This window comes from Corvus kubaryi, unplaced genomic scaffold (genome assembly GCF_017639235.1).
Source record: "Corvus kubaryi isolate FWS band 111438036 unplaced genomic scaffold, C.kubaryi_AGA036_p1.0 split1-131, whole genome shotgun sequence".
Classification (NCBI taxonomy): domain Eukaryota; kingdom Metazoa; phylum Chordata; class Aves; order Passeriformes; family Corvidae; genus Corvus; species Corvus kubaryi.
Window position 1 is genome coordinate 23,694,828 of NW_024582073.1, and position 12,557 is coordinate 23,707,384.

The window sequence follows — 12,557 nt, forward strand, 5'->3', positions numbered from 1 at the left end:
CAGAGTCACAGGTCACCTGGAGTTAATGTAATATATTCCCCTACATCTTGAAGGAAACATATTTTGCAAGCTCTCATCTGATTAGCATGGAAATTACACTGGGATTTCTTGTGAAAATGGGGACAGAGATGAAAAAAAAAGTATCTTGATGTGTTATTTAAAAACAGAAAACTCTTTGAAGGTCATTGCAGCTGCCCTTTCTAAGGCACATCTCCCAGCTCATGTTAGGGAGAGCATCCTCTCTTCCTCCTTCCTATCAAAACCAAGAGCAGGGAGCCCACCCGCTGCAAGACAACAGGAGAGAGATGTCTGCAGTGAGGGCTCTGAGCATGGATGGCCTAGGCTGGCAGCAACCTCTGAAGGACACAGGTTTTCATAACACCTGTGGATATGCCCAAGCTAAAAATGGTGGAAAACTGCCTGTTAAAAACCCTGCTCCAGACAGTGTGTTTGAATAGCAGTAGGGTTTTTGTCCCACAGCACTGTCCTGATGTGGCCCTATCGCCCCAGGGACCCCAAAGGGCATTGAAAGGATGACGGAATTGCTTCTTGACAAAATCCAGGGCAGTTGTTCTGGCAGTGTTACATTATTTTAGGAATAAAATGACAACTTTTTTTTTACTCTTTTATTTTATTTTATGGAAGTGACCAATTTTGCTGAGAAATGACTGAGCCCCCAGATCAGCCAAGTTAAATGACACAACTGTCCCTTGAACATACTGGTCTGCACTGGCTGGGCACCCACCTTTACTGCATGGATGAGATGAAGGATAACTTCCTTATCTTTGACCTATTTTGAATGGAGAAATATTATTTATTTTGCCATTTATGTTCTGATTTCCCTTTAGAAGGCTGCTGCCAGTCTGTGCTGAATGAAAGCTCTTACGGGACAGAAAATCTTCATTCCTTTTAAAAGAAGGTCTCGGTAAATACATTTCAGAATAAGATTTCTTTTGATACTTGCTTTTCAAATCCCTGTGTGTTTCTATACCTCCATAATCTTCCATCTTCAGAGAGGTGGAAAGGGAATTTAAAACTGCCTTTCCTTTAGCACCAAGACCCAACTGCAAAGACAGTGCTTGTCAGTGATGGGAGAGGAGCCAGGCCCAGGGAGATCCTAGAGCTGAGCTGTGAGGAGCAAGCTACAAATTACATTAAATAATAATTAAAAATTAAACAAAACCAAAGGCACTGAATGTTTTCAAACAAACTGGAGAAAATGAGTTTTGTGCATTAACAGTCCGTGAACCTTAGGGGGTAAAATCCTGCTGGCAGCGTTTTACTCTGCTGTTGTGCATGTAGATTCTCTGTGGTGCAGTACCGTCCTACCTTTCATTTCCAAGGGATGGGAAATGCTGTCACCTTGACCTGAGGCTAGGATGGGGGAAGCTGTTTGACCTTGTGATTTGTTGTCTTCCACTTCAGCTGAAGCTCCCCCGTGTCAGACTGACTCCTGCTCTGACCCTCCTCAGATGAGGTACAAATCGGGGATGTCAAGAAGCAATTTTGCCTGAGAAGGTCTTTGCTGCTGTGGGAGGAGATGTGGTGGTGAATGTTCAAATAAGATTTGGGTTCAGAGTCCTTAACTGCCCCACGATGTTGCTGGTTTGTGTTCAGCTCTTGATCTCCACATTAATTTTTCAGCATCAAAGCACAGAGCACAAGAAGCAGAAGCCTTGGCAAACTGAGGACACCCACCCTGGGAGAGAGAGAAAATTTCACATGGTTGGAGAAACTGGAGCCAACTGAAAACTAGTAGCAAGGCAAGGGGCAAGGGCAATAAAAGGTAAGATTTTCTCTAGGTAAGGCAAGCAAAATAGATGTGAGACCCTAACCAGTTTAGTGAATTCACTTGATGTCTGCCTATAAATACATGTCCTTCATAATTTATATTGAAAAATGAAAATGAAACAGGTTTGGAAAAAGGTATTTTTGTTTTGGGTTTGTGTTTTTTTTTTTTTTTTTTGTTTGTTTGTTTTATTTTGTTTTTGTGGGTTTTTGGTTGGTTGGTTTGGTTTTTCTTTGTTTTTGCTAACATAATGGGGGTCTGCCCCAGGCCTCCTGCTGGGAGGGCTTTAAGAGGAGATGGGTTAAAACATCCTTTCCTCTGGAAATGGGTCCCTGTGGAGTCCTGCTAACTGTGAGGTTTGAGGATAACCCTGTACTCATCAATATTTTGGAGGTGGGGGGAATAAATCTTCTCTTTGAGCAAACAAAGCAGTGGGCATTCATTTGCTTGCCAGGTGATGGCTTGCAGCACCTCCGTTCATTTGGGGCATGTCCTTACAGACAGTGCCCAAAATGTCACCTGTGGGGTAAGGCACAGCTGAAAAGGTGTGATGGTATCAGGCTCTGTCTTCTCCATGTTGCACATGAAACAAAACTGGATGCCAAAATGGTGGTGTTTCCATGGGCCCTGGAACTCGCACAGTCACACTGGCCTATTCCCTACATCAGTTATTTAGGGGAAAAAAATCCCTTGGAGACACATTTCTGTGTGAACAGCCTTCACTGGTGGCAGCTCACAGGTGTGTCTCCCAGTGATGACCCTGAATGGCAGAGGCGGATGGTGACTTTCTGGTAAGACATGAATGTTTGAAGGGTTTCTCATTCCTGTCACAGACCTCCTGTGTTCTCCTGGGAGGCTCCCTCCGTTCCTTGCCCCTCTCTTTACTGCTGCTGAACTGCACTTCTAGGGCCAGGACACAACCGTGGTCATAGAGGTGGAGAAAACACCTTGGCCAACACGCCAGGTGATACGGCAGGAGCAGCAAGCCCCACCACCACTCCTTGCTCTGCTGCTTCTTCGCTGCCCAGAATGTCATACAAAAAAAATCCCACCGAAACAAAATAAAAAAACCTGCTCTGGGCAAGGCAAAACTACTCATCCCCCAGCCTGGGCAGGAGCAGGAGAGGGGGAGTGGGCTGAAGGTCACTATATACTAACGAGACCAATTTCTGGGTACTTGGTTGCATTTTTGTTTTTTCTTGCCCCTGACTTCTCAAGAAATCTGCAGCAGTTTGAGGTTTTTGAAGCTGTTTCCTCTTGCTCAAACCGCCTGACGTTGGCCAGCACGGGCTCTGACGCAGCATCGCGCTGCCACAAGCCCTGTCGCAACCCTGCTTAGCTCCTGCCCGTCCTCTGGGAACCCGGGACTGCCTCTGCAAGGCTCTGCTGGGAAAGAAAACAGTCTGGTACTGACCAGAGAGAATCAGGGAGAGATGAGGGGGGTTGTGAGATGCCTGAGGTAACTGGGGAAGACGGAAGTGCTTTAGTTCCTTGTTTATTTATGTTTTACATCAATGGGGAGGTGAGAGTTTGGGTCCTGCCTGAACGTGGGCCTTGGAGAGAAAACCCGTGAGAGTGCTCTGGCTGAGTTTAGGAACAAAATAACCACCGTGCTCCCTGATTAAATCCTTAACGCCAGAAAGGCCTCTGGCATAGAGCCTCTGCTTAACTGCGGTGCCAAAATTAACATCTCCCAGCTGCAAAACGTGGCTGCATAAATGTCCTACGGGACCGGTCAGACATCTCTGAAGCTGCAGTCGCCTCACACAGACGCTTCCCTCTCTCCACTATGTAGGAAAACTGGGGTGCCTCCAGGTGGCAGCCCTGTCCACTCTAAACAGGGGTTTGCTTTTCCCTTGAAATTATAAAGGAACATCGGTGGTGGAATTAACTTGGGATTCAGTTCACCTTAGCAGCAGGGTGGTAGGACACTGCTGGATGTGCTAGTGGCGATGCCCTCACTTTCATACAATGATACAGCACCGGCAGGAGTCATCCCAAACAAGAAGATGTGGGCTCTGGGTTCTGTCAGCCCATAGACAGGGATGAAGGATTGCAGGATTGACCCTGCAGCCTCCACAGCAGCCTTGGTGCTGCCCAGGACCAGGCTGGCAGGAATCACATGGGCAGAAGGATGAGCACAGTTCTTAGTGATTGCAGCATTCAATTGACTGGTTACAGGTCAGAACCTGGAAATATAACATAAAAATGTAATTAAATAAACCATTCCTCCCCCACCCCACCCCCCCTTCCCCCCAAGAAGCATAGACTGGATCCTGCAATGAAGTGACTGCTACTGGCAACAAAAAGTAGACTTCTGGCACTGCGTGGTAAAGTCCCCATAAACTTGTTTTTGTGCTTGAGAACACCCAACAGCTACTGGGAAGAGAGAGGTGGAAAGCTCAGGCTGCAGACAGCTCTGCTCCACCAGCATTTATGTGGTCAGGCACCCACAAGCACATTCCCAGTAAGAAGTCAGAAATCTGTGGGTAGCAACTGAGAGGCTCCTTGCAAAATTTGAGCTTGATCCCTTCGTTTATCAAATCAACAGCACCTTGAAGGTCTTCTTCTTAAAGGGGTTTTAAATAGCAATAAAACATTTACAAGTTGACAGCAGTAATGAAACTTGGGTGTTCCCAAAAATCCGCAGCTCAGTTTCTATTCCCAAAAGAAGGATCAAAATCTAAATGTTTTGAGGATTTAGCTAGTTTATTGCTCACAGGTGCTTTACGCTATTCAGGAAAATGCCCTGCTTTCTGACCAGAAGTTAGACTCCCAAGCTGAGCATGCAGAATTTTAATTTTCCTTTAATGCAGTGAAAAGGCAGCACAAAGCTGCTGTCTGAATTCGGGTTAGTCTAAGGATAGAAATCCCTTTTATTTATAATTTTAATTAAGGATGAGTTTTTGTTTCTGTCACAATGCACAGAATTATTTCTAAATCATATTTGGGACTTCCAGCAGAAGAGGTTAACTAATACTGTGAACTCATCCACCCAGGGGAGCTCTGCATTAATGTGGTATTTAAGTGGGGAGATCAAAGCTTTGATACCAAATGAAATGCTATTAACAGTTTCACACAAGCAAAAACCTTAAAGAAATTTCAATGCAAGATAGTTGGCACTGAGGAATGACTGTGGATGGGAAAAAAAGGTGGCTCCATCCCAGTGCTGAATTTATTTGGTCATCAAAGCACGGACTGACAGTAGCAAATTGCTCACTGATAGTTGTGGATGTTTTGGCCATGGCCAAGGCTGTAATGTCCCCCTGAGCTGCAGGGCAGAGGCAGCACTCTGCTAACCTGCACCGTCTATTCCCAGTTTCACTGATGAAGACAAGTGCTGAAGTGTCTTGCTGTAGTCTGGATGTTTCAGCTTCCCAGCTTGCTCAAGGAGCCTCCTGATTCTTTTCTCACATTGTATCCCACTGTAGTTCAGGAAGTTACCCAGTGGCTTTTCATTTTTTCCTCTTTTTAACCAGAAAGCAGCCCAATTTCTAATGTTCCCATCCAGACATTCTGCTGTTGGTAGGAGAAGTTATATTCTTTGACTAAACCAGGATTTGGTTGTCTTCCTCTCATCTCTTATTGTTTTGCTTAAAAAAAAAAAAGAAAAAAAAAAACCAAAAAAACCCACACCAATCAAAACACTAAAAAAAAAAGTATTAAAGAGAGAGACTTTTTTTCCCCAAAGCCTGCTATCTATCTTACAGCAATATTTTCCTAATTCCACAACTGCGAGCAAGTCAACAACTTATAGGAGTAGGATTAGACCACTAATTAAGCAAGAACTGTAGAAAAGATTTAAGTGGGATCTACAGCGTTGACCTGTCCTTTTTCAAATGCCAAGTTTATATACGTGACTGTGCATTTCAAATGGGTCAAGAGAGCTTGGTTGAAAGTACCCAACACATTGCTGTGAATTAATATTTAATCAAATGTACAACATAGGGCTGAATATTGAAGCTTACCTTTGATTTTGACTTCTATGATTTTCTTGGGTTTCTAAACCCCTCTGAAAATACTTCAGTATTTCATAATAGTATTACTCATACAATATGTTTCTTAGCTGTGATTAAAGCTAGTGAGGATGTAAATCTACAAAGGGAAATCTAAGCAAGACCTCATCAGCATAAAGTATGTGGGAGACTAATTTAGTTACATCCCTATTAGTAATGACAAATCAAATTGTTCCTCCTTTTAAATCACTAATATAGCAAGGTTTTGCAACTCGGCACATAGCACGCACGATAAATCAGTTCAATCTGTACACAAACACTGAAGGCTGCCTTAAATCTGGGTTGATTTCTGATTCCAAACTCTTCCAGTGCAGTTCAGGTGAGCCACCCTGGTTCCCTTAATACCTGGAAAGAAGGAGAAAAAAAAAAAAAAAGTTAATCTCTACCCCCATGTGCTGTATATCAAGCACTCAACATTTATAACCCTGCAGCTGATTGCTTAGCAACTGTCTTTGGGAGGAACGACTCACCTGATGTGCCATCAGGAGCTCTTGGGTGCAGGGAGGAGGCCGGATGAAATGAGGTCAGGCAGTGTAAGCTTACCCTGTGCTGAGTGGCGCTCACTCTGCTCTGTAATGAAATTAATCAAGGTCATTTATTCGATCCTTTATTATTGTTATAATTTGAAACTGTAATTTGAGGTGGCTCAAAGAGGTGCAGGCATATCTGTAATTATACCTTTATAATTACATTTATATTTTAAGGTAAACATTTTCATGTATTGCTGTAAATAGACTGTGTGTGATAGAGAATAATGTTGTCTCATACTGGTTTCAGTCAGAGCTGCACGACTGCAAACATGGACTGTAAATGGGATGGGGGGGATATTGAAATCCACCAGTTGTGTGCTGTTTAATTTGATTTTAGGTGTTTCATGCATCTTAACATCTTAAGACTGAGTTTAAACCCCAAGACAGGCTCAAAACTAAAGGCTAATTGAAAGAGATACAGAAGAATTGCTGTTTAGTCACACTGACCTTTAAAAATTGCAGAGCAAAGGTACGAAGGTTGGCTTCATCTGCCAAAGCTCAAGGAGTTCATAGTGGCTGAAGAAGTACATGCCAGAGTCACCTCCAAACTGATGGCTGTGACAGTGACCAGTGAGGGACCCGCTGCTGATCCTGCAGGGGATGGTCAGGAAAAATTGCATTGTTTGTTCTGTGTTTAACATCTTGCTGGGTGAGACCATGGTGGGGGTATGAGAGCAACTTCTGTCTGCACAGCCAATTTGGCTGCCTCTGTTCTCCCCGGGCTCTGCTCACCGGCTGTCTCAATGGCATGCATATGAGCTCCCTCCTGTCTCTGCTCTGGAGCAAACCAACTGGTTTCTCCCAAGGAGAAACCTCGACATGACTGACAGGGCTTTTTTTCAGGTTGCACAGACAGAAGAGCCTGGCATGAGCTGGACCAGACTGTACCCTGGACAGTCCTCCAGCCATCCCAGGAGACCTCATGCCCACTGTCCTCCATGCTGTGCTGTAGAACCCAAAATGCCTTCACACCCTGCTGAAAAACATCATGCTGGCAGCCTGCCATCCATTTCTTTCACCATTTCAAACTTAAAAAACCATCATCAATGCAGTAATTATTGACCTGGGGTCTGTGGGGCTCTGCAGGAAGCTCAGAGGAGACCCAGGCCAAGTGCTGCACAGCATGAAGGTAACCACTGCCCTTCAGAGAGCGCTGGTCCTTAGTGGTGTGGACACAAGCCAGCCCGTAGCAAAGAGCAATGGTTAATGGTGCCTCCCAGGCATTTTCCACAACAGCAGCAGATGCGCAGCCTTTGCCAAGTAGCCAACACTCAGCATTTTCTTTCTTCTCCCTAAGATTGTTTCTGGACCTTACAAACCTCTTCTTCCCTGTGGCTCAATGCTCTGGCAGCAAAACGGTGAGGACTCCCTGGGGTGGCAGAAGTGGGCGACACACAAGTGTGTGATGCACCAGGTCTGCGAGGACAGATCTCCAGAAGCAGGATGAGGGCACCAAGTGTGGGGAGCCCAGAATGAGGGAATCACTGAGCCTGTGAAGGATCAATAAAAATAGAGATGTTTCTGGGAGAAAACTGCCCAGAAATTAATACCAACCCTACTCCATTTTGGAAGGAATCTCCTGAAGCATGCAAGAAATCTGGCAATTTACATTAAATAGTTGAAAATAAAAAGTTGAGATGTCTTTAGTGTAGTAAAAACTAAATTCACAGATTTAGTGAGAAAGGGGGAGTGAAAGGGTCCTGAATTCTTTACTTAATAATAACCTTGGTGCAGCTACCATCAATACCTTGCATATCTGTCCTCCTCAGCAAACCAGTGGCAAAACTGGAAGCTTAACTCTTAAGGGCATTGCCCCTGGTTATCTGGCTCAGCTCTCAGCAAATAAACATTTTCCATTTCTCACCTATATTTACCTCGTAGTACATATATAATATTTGTAACCAAGTATCTGTCTATACTTGGCTTGTTCCCTTCTCCATTTAAACACACATCTGAGAAGAATCATGAAGCCAATCGCCCATCTCCAGCAGCAAAAGCATTTATAGAAAACACTCCAGTACACCTCTGCAAAATGAATATGTGAACATGGATTTGTAAAAGGTGAATGACAAAGAACCTGGCAGGCACTGCATGAATAAGCCATACAGAACCTCAAGACCCAGCTCTCAGGTTAGTGTGCCACAATTTAGCTTGCCACAATTTTTAGAAATGATGTGGTATTTTTGTAACCTTCATTTCCCAGTTTTTCTGGAATTTTTGAGATGGTTTTATACAAGACTACTGCTGTGACAATGCTTGCTCACTTCCAGATCCAAAAAATAAAAGCATTAGCTTCTCAAGGTTTTTCAATTTGAGTACCCAAACCCAATAGTCGTTCCTGAAAATTTTGGCTGTGGAAACTATATCAGGGCTGGGAGAGAGGGGCCATAAAACACTGTGCTCTTCATGTAAGTAGTTATTCCAGCAGAAGACCAACTAGGGGCTGGTTCCTCAAGTAGGGCAGCAGATTTTTTTAAGCAATCCAGGAATACTCTGTTAAATTCAGGAACTGTGATTAAGATGGGTGCAAGTTCACTTTGACCACTTTGGTCTCTTTTACTTGTTGTGTTGTCTCAGGATCCTTTGGAGAAGGCATTACTTCTCCTAGGAATTTTGTAAATGTATAGAGCCAAATGACAGAGAACTGGACTCTATCAGATGAAGCTGGAAAGGCTGCACAAGCCTTTTATATCTTGTTTCATACAAATTTGGGTTGGCTGGGGTGATGCCAGTAGCTTCACTGGCATGACCTCCAAAACTAAACACCCTATGGTTTCCTGGTCACTCATACTTCTTCAGCATCTGTAGTAAAACCCCATCAGCTGCAACCTTGGCTGTTTGAACAGAAGTCTCCCCTGTGCAGTCTGTTATTAAATTCTCTTATGTCTTTATTGAATATTAGATGTGATGAAGGAAGGTGACATCTCCAGAGAAATCTTGCTTGAGCTGTGGGGATGGGATGTTAATGGACTGGGGAAGACAGAAAGTCTACAAGTGTAATGAACCTGTAATGTCCCCATGTGAGTGTGAACGTCCAGATATATTTATTTTTCTTTTTTTTACTCCACAAAGGAAAAGCACTTGAGATGTATATAAACAAGGTACTTAGCTCTTCTCTACTCAATATCACTTGCTTCTGTTTTAAAGATGGCCTTGGTGCCTTTTTGTTTTTATTATTATTTTTCTGTTCTGCAATCGGCATCCTTTTTATTTCACACATTGGTACAATAGATGAGTTCTCCTTTCCATGTGACAGCGTCATTTCAGAGAAAAATGGAAAAATCCCTGCAGAATCAGCATTTTACAAACTTGTTGATTAAACAGGATAGGGAAGGATGGATGCAGACTGCAGGACTAAACCCTGAGAAGCTGGTGTGTGGATGCCAGGAACACGTTGGAAGCCTGCCTGAGGTAGGACTGAACACAACATGGTTTGCATTATTTAAAGGCAGGTGCTTAAAGTTCTCATGCTTCCTGGTGTGCCCCTGCATGTGTGCACCATGTCCTGCTCCTTCCTTCTTGCCCACAGGCATCTTGTGAGGGTCTGCAGACATATTTATGATACCAGCAGTATTCATAAAGGTCAGTTTTGCTACCAAAACCCTTCCTTTTTTTCACCATGGTTGCAAGCTCCCACCATGCCAATGGAGATCCTGAGAAGCTTCCACCAGGTGGCTCCTGCCCTCCCACCCCTCTGCTCTGGATCCCAGGAACACCATGGCAAAGCAGCCACACGAGAGAAGGGGTGTTCATGTAGCCTTCTCCTTAATGGACCCTTGCAGTTTGGAGTATGGCCTGAAAGATGCCTTTTCCATCGGGGTGAATGTTAGGCAACAACCCTTATTCTTAAAATCTGTAATATATTTGAGAATTAAAGTGAATTAAAACACCTTAGAAGTTTCACATGGGTTTTTCTGTTATTAAATTTCAAGGGGACCAGAGGAAGTTAAAAAAAGGATCTTAAAGACCTCTTTAAAGTAATTTTTAGCTGTTAATTAATTGGGAGTTTATGCCTATTTCTAATCAGGAATGCATTCTGCCATGCAAATGCTGAAGCCTGATGAAGGATGTGCTCTGTCTTCTATGTATGACAGAAAAAGGATCTTCCCTGTCAGTGGAAACCAAAGTTGCATGGGATGAGGACAACTGGTTCTGCAAGAGAAGCTTATGTGCTCCTGGATCCCAGCTTGCACCATCTTGTCACAGTTTCAGGTCTGGCTCCAGTTTGCTCTTTTTAACAGGTTTCTCTTGTATCTCTCTGTCCAGGTGGGCATGCTCACAGCACAGTTGGACACCACGCACCTTCCCCCCTTTTTTGGGAAAGGAAACTGAAGGGCAATGTGCTCCCAGGATGTATCTACATTGCAGCTGCATTTTTAGCTGGCGCTCGGGCTCCTCTGAGCTCAGGGGTCAGATGCAGCTGCTCATTGGCTGCACCGAAACCTGTGCCTTTACGAGGAAGGTGTGTTGTTGTTGGCTGGCTGGGCTGTGTTTCTTGGATTGCCTCAAAAATAGTTTTCTGCTTTAATAGACCTGAGTGGCTGATGATCTTAACATTTGCTCTAATTGCTGTTTAACTTCAGAGCTGGTTTAATGTGTGTAGCAGTAGCAGTCACAAAGAAAATACCAGAATCTAAATAATTTTTTTAAAAAATCCAAAGCCTTTATGTGTACAGGGAGAGATTTAAATATGTGCAGAAATTTCTAGGCTCTGGCTTTAAAACAGTGTAATAATAGAAACAACAAAACTGGCCATTAGAGTAAGAGAGGTGGTGTCCTGCAAACCAGAATCACAGAGTGGTTTGGGTTGAAAGGGACCTTAAAGATCATCTGCCATGGGCAGGGATGCCACCCACTAATCTGGATTGCTCAAAGCCCTGTCCAACCTGGCCTTGAACACTTCCAGGGATGGGGCATCCACAGCTTCTCTGGGCAGAAAGCAAGCAGACTGCAAATTGCTTTCTAATGGATTTCTTAAGGTATTGAAGGAGACCTGTTTCTTAATCTCAGATAAATCTTAGTTGTGTTTTTGTATTGTTATGGTTTATGATGATGATGATCAGGAACTGATGTAGGACTGCTAGAAACAGATACTACTGAACCCCATAATATTTTATCTATTTTGTCCCAAAAAGGAAAGTGAGCAGCTCTGATGGAGGTGGCCAATGTTATAACCCAGCACAGAACCATATGAAGACATATTTTCATGGGCTGTCTAGGTTGCAGGTAAAATGATGACCAAAATCTAGGTGATGTGTAACTGGAAATTTAAGATTTTTGTCTTAAGGAAACCTGTATGCCCAGAAGATCTTTTGGGGAACAAAAAAAATCATAGATGCTGCATAGTGACATAATTGTGTGACTTAGCAACAGGGCTCCCACAGGCAATAAGGAATGCATCCAAGTGAACCTATGATTTATTGCTGCAAACCCTGGCATGGACACAGAGAGACCTGTGCTTCTGCAAACAATCCTTTAGCACAGGCAGCTCAGCAAATCTTGTTGTCTTCTAGGAAATCACTCTGGTGTTACATCAAAACCCATTCCTTATTCCCCACACACAAGTCAGAGAGGCCAGAGGGTGAACAGGCCATTGCTCTCCATCAGGGCAGAGTCTGTGCCTGCTGGGGCTGAACTGATCCTGCCCTTTGGGGAAGCAGAGGAGTTCAGGGTGATCTCAGCCTGGCTTACATGCTTATGCAATACCAAATATGTGTATTCAAATCTCTTGTCCCCACCCTCACAATAAAGACTTCCCAACATCTAATCAAAACCTGCCCTCTTGTCAGTCTGAAGCTGTACCCCTTGTCCTGTCACTACATGCCCTTGTCAAAAGTCCCTTTCCAGCATTCCTGTAGGCCCCCTTTAACAGACTTTTTAATGTCTTGGGATATGTATCTTTGTTTGCAAATGATTTTCACTGAGAAGTGACTGAGGACCGCTGAATACAGTTATTCTCTAAAATCAATGACACTTTTGAGCCATTGCCACCTCCATCCCAACTGTAACTCAGCTGTCCTGCAGTGGCTAAATACAACCAGGAATTAAAATACTGGGATTGGGACTTTTTTGTGTGTATTTTGGCTTATTTTTAGTTGTTTGGGCTTTTTTTTTTTAATTCCCACTGTGAAGCTTTATGACTTTCTGTCTTTGAGTTCAAACTAATGTTAAGAGATTCATTTGGTGAATGGTACTAGATATTTGTTCAGGATGGGAACCTCC

At 43.7% G+C, this 12,557-nt stretch overlaps 1 long non-coding RNA gene across 1 annotated transcript in view; it reads left to right on the plus strand.

Annotated features, from left to right (window-relative positions):
* Positions 1-6,632: 6,632 nt before the first annotated feature.
* The window catches only part of LOC121676427, a 42,581-nt gene continuing 36,656 nt past the window's right edge, over positions 6,633-12,557 (plus strand). The window contains exons 1-2 of the long non-coding RNA XR_006020454.1: positions 6,633-9,746; positions 10,430-10,547. This is a non-coding gene — a long non-coding RNA (uncharacterized LOC121676427). The remainder of the gene's footprint in view (positions 9,747-10,429; positions 10,548-12,557) is intronic.